This window comes from Raphanus sativus, unplaced genomic scaffold, assembly GCF_000801105.2.
Source record: "Raphanus sativus cultivar WK10039 unplaced genomic scaffold, ASM80110v3 Scaffold3027, whole genome shotgun sequence".
Classification (NCBI taxonomy): Eukaryota; Viridiplantae; Streptophyta; class Magnoliopsida; order Brassicales; family Brassicaceae; genus Raphanus; species Raphanus sativus.
Window position 1 is genome coordinate 6,004 of NW_026618334.1, and position 4,351 is coordinate 10,354.

General features: G+C 44.2%; 1 non-coding gene across 1 annotated transcript; it reads left to right on the plus strand.

Moving 5' to 3' along the window:
• The first annotated feature begins 1,901 nt into the window (after positions 1–1,901).
• Positions 1,902–2,008, plus strand: LOC130506239 (small nucleolar RNA R71). The gene has a single exon (XR_008941943.1). It is a non-coding gene; the product is annotated as a small nucleolar RNA R71 (small nucleolar RNA).
• Positions 2,009–4,351: the final 2,343 nt, after the last annotated feature.

The following is a 4,351-nucleotide window of genomic DNA, read 5'->3' on the forward strand; positions in this document are numbered from 1 at the left end:
TGTCATCTAGAGAATACCCTATTGCTTTCCTAAACTTCTTAAGTGCACTCAACAGTTGAGACAATTCAAGTTCAGTAAGCTCACTACTCACAATGACAGGGTAAGTTTCATTAGGGCCAAGGAAAGCGTACCTTACACCATGGGGAAGGGGTTTAAGCTCCACCTTAGGCGCTTTGAGTTCATCCCAATCCTCTTGGTGACTGTCCTTTTGTTGAGTGGATGCTGCCTCTTGATGAACCACTTGTTGAAGCGCCTCATACTGATCCTCACGCTCAAACCCTCTGCGTGAATCCAGCATCCTTCCATAAGCATCACTTTCCTTGTTCTCAACCACTTGGACTCCTCTATCAACTGTCAAGGCATGCTGTAGAGGATCCTCAAGTGCTAACTCTTCAAGCAGCTCATCAGCTAGAGCTTCCATTTCCTCTATGTAGAAGATCTGCCCTTGGATGGTTGGCCTCTTCATTATCTCATTGATGTCAAAGTGGAGAATGTGCTCCTTACCCAAGTGAAGATCAATCTTGCCCTCCTTCACATTTATAATTGCTCCTGCTGTGGCCAAGAATGGTCTTCCAAGGATCAAAGGATCTCTAGCTTCCTCATCCATCTCTAGCACCACAAAGTCAGTAGGGATTTCACAATTTCCCACCATCACAGGGAGATCTTCCAAAATTCCAATGGGAAATTTCACTGAGCGATCAGCAAGCACCAAGGAGAGTTTGCACTTCTTGTAGTGGCTAAACCCAAGCTTCTTGGCTACAGATAAAGGCATGAGACTAACACTAGCTCCCAAGTCACATAGGCACCTTTCAAACATCAGAGGACCAATGGCACAAGGTAGAGTGAAGCTTCCTGGATCTTCTAGCTTCTTAGGGATTGTCAACCTCTTAATGATGGCACTGCACTCATGAGTAAGAACCACCATTCCTTCCATTTCTTTCTTCTTAGCAGCCACAACATCCTTCAAGAACTTGCTATACTGAGGAACAAGCATGAAGGCATCTATGATGGGCATTGTAATCTGCACTTCACGCATCTGCTTCTCAAAGAGAGCCTTGTACTTCTCCAATAGTTGCTTCTTGAATCTTCCTGGAAAAGGTAACTTAGGCTCATAGGGAGGAGGGACAAAAGAAGTATCTTTTGATGTAGCTCCACCTTGCTTCACTGTTCTCTTCTCCTCTCCAACCTTTCCTTTACCCTTAGCTTCCACAATCTTTTCCAGAATTTCCTCATCAACCTTCTCATCAACAATAACTACCTCATCATCAATGTTGATGGCAACCTCCCCACCCTGTTTCTCACCATTCTTGGTGAGTACTCTTGGAGGCAACTCTTTACCACTTCGCAAAGTGATTGCCTTCATTGTTTCTTTGGGGTTTTGCTCAGGTTTTCCAGGTAGGGTTCCTTGTTGGCGACTAGGCTGAGAGTTCATAGAAGCAAATTGGCTCTCCAAAGCCCTGATCTTGTTGTTTTGATAAGACCTCGGCTGGTAGTTGTTGTACTGAAAGTTAGGCTCCTTTATGTACCATGTACCATTGTTGTTGATGAAGCAAAGCTCTTCTTGCCCTTCCAAACCATCAACCTCATTCACCTTAGGAGGAACCTCTTGACTAGGATCACCAACAAAGCTAACCTGCTCCTTCTTGGATTGGTTTGAAAGAACCAAGTCCAACTTGTCTTGCAAGGATTTGATATCCTTCTTTGTCTGCTGATCCTCACCTCTGCTGGCTCTATCATACTCCTCATTGTAAACTGAGTCACTCTTTGCCATGTTCTCCACCAGCTCCTCTACATCCTGCTCAGTTCTGCCCAGGAAGAAACCATTGCTAGCTGTGTCAAGCCTGTTTCTGCAAGATGGGAGAACTCCCCTGTAGAAGGTACTAAGCAAGCTTTCCTTGGTGAAACCATGATGAGGACACTGAGCAATGTATCTGTTGAATCGTTCCCATGCTTCACCAAAACCTTCAAGATTCCTTTGTTGAAATCCTGAAATCTCATTCCTAAGCTTTGCAGTTCTTGAGTTAGAGAAGAACTTGGTGAGGAAGGCTTCTTTGCACTCATCCCATGTTCGGATGCTATCTCTTGAGAGACCCTTCTCCCATGTGTGAGCTTTATCTCCCAAAGCGAATGGAAACAGCCTAAGCTTCAATGCATCTTCAGAAACACCATTTATCTTGATGGTGCCACACAGCCGATCAAAGTTGTCCAAGTGATCTAGAGGATCTTCCAAAGCAAGCCCATGGTACTTGTTGCTTTGGATCATGTTGATCAAGCTTGACTTGATCTCAAAGTTGTTGTTCTCCACAGCTGGTGCTCTAATGCCGGCTCTATTTCCATGGATGTCAGGCTGATCATGGGCACCAATTGCTCTAGCTTGGCGCTGTGGATGTCGTGGTCCAAGGTTGGCAGCTCCTTGACCATCTTCAGCAGCTCTATCTTGAGGCAGGTTCTGTTCATATCAGCAAGTCCTCCTTCATCCTTCATCCTCTTTCTGTTGCTGACTTCTACGTTCTCCTTCTTCTTTATCATCTTCAGACCTTGCCTTCTCAGCTTAATCAGCCACTGGTGTTACATCTTCCGGTGTTACATGTTCTACCTCATCATCTTGCGGAATATATTCTGGTGTAACATCTTCTAGCTCATCATCTCGCGGAATATATTCTGGTGTAACATCTTCTAGCTCATCTTCCACCTCGTCATCTTGAGCAGCCACTTTCTTGATTCTACTACTTCTTCTCGTTGGCGTTAGAACTAAAGCCTTTGTTGGGGCAGCCACTTTCTTTGTTGTTCTTTTCTTCACTGTTAGTGTTGGATCTACTACATCCAAGCCTTGATTACGTCTACTCCGACGAGAACCAACTTGTCCTCCTCCTCTTGTCTTTGCCATTTCTGAAACCGATAAACAAATCCAAAATCAAATCGAAACCCACAATCATATTCAAAATCTAAACCGAACAAACCCATAATCGAATCATGTGTTAACGCGGACATGCATGTGAAAATAGATTCGAATCGAAGAGATTCGATGAAAGTTTCTAATCTAAACTGATAATATGAAAATTAAAACCAAACTAAAAATCAAAACCGAATTGCATGTTCAAATCGTAACCGAAAATCACAAACTTTCACATGTTCAAATGAAAATCAAATCCCAAAATCGAATCGTTTTGCCAAAATCGAATCCCAAAATCACATGAAGAAACAATATCAATCGATGAGATATAACACTCGAGAGTTTCTGAGAAACATACCTGCTGAAGCTTCGATTCGTGAGAACACTCGGGAGTTTCTGAGAAACAGTGAGAAAGTGAAGAGAGTGAAGAATGATCTAGAGTTTGTTGGGCCCGAATATGGCTCGATAGCTAACGGCGAATAACAAGAAATGATAACGGGCCGGGATAGGCCCATCACAAATTCAATCCTTAAAGGCAGCTAAGCTAGAGCCGGAGGCTGTGAGCTAAAGGTGTTCACTAGGGAGGTCACGGAAAGGAGGCAGCTCGTGGACGTATAACTAGGCGCAGGACCCGGTCAAAGGGGAGCTGTTACAAATCCCTCATATCACTGAAGAAATCTCGGGAACCAGTTGGTGGCGATCAAATGGAGCCTGAGGCTATTTAAAGAAGAAGTCAATAAAGAGAAAGGGATTCATTCAACCCTTATTCACTCCTACGATCATTCAACCTCTCAAACATTTTATTATCTTTGTAATCATCAAAAGAAACATCTCTTTGTAACCATTATTTTATCAAGTTATCAATACAAATCAAATTCATTCTACAAAGTTATTACGGGATTCAGTCCACGTTATCTTTCCCTAATCTTCCCTAGTCTTAACCTGATCTAAAATCTTTGAGGTGAGTTAAATCCCTCACAATTGGCGCCGTCTGTGGGGAAGAAACAATCGAATCCCTTACTCTAACTTGAGAATGAATCCTACCGATCAGACAACGAATCCGTCTGACCCTAACCTCCCGATTCAGAGCGATGGCTCACCGAACGATGGAGGCTCTAGTCTCGTAACTCCGGAGCCTCGACGCGGCGATCACTGATCTGGGAAACAGCCTTCGGCTAGCGCTCGAACGAGCCAGACTGCCACTGGAGTGACTAACCCAAGATTCTTGGGTGGAACCAACTCCGGGCTTCCAGTCACCGAGAATCCTCAGCAGCAAACCGCTCCGAATCAAACGGAGGCTCAGCTCTCTGAGATTCGTCAGATGATGATGCAGTTAGTAGATAAAGCTCAGGAAAATGAGCGTACAATGCATCAGCTAGCTGTTCGGCAGCAACGATTCGAAGAGATAATTAGATCTCTAAACGCAATAACCTAACCATCGCAACGTCAAGGTCCGGG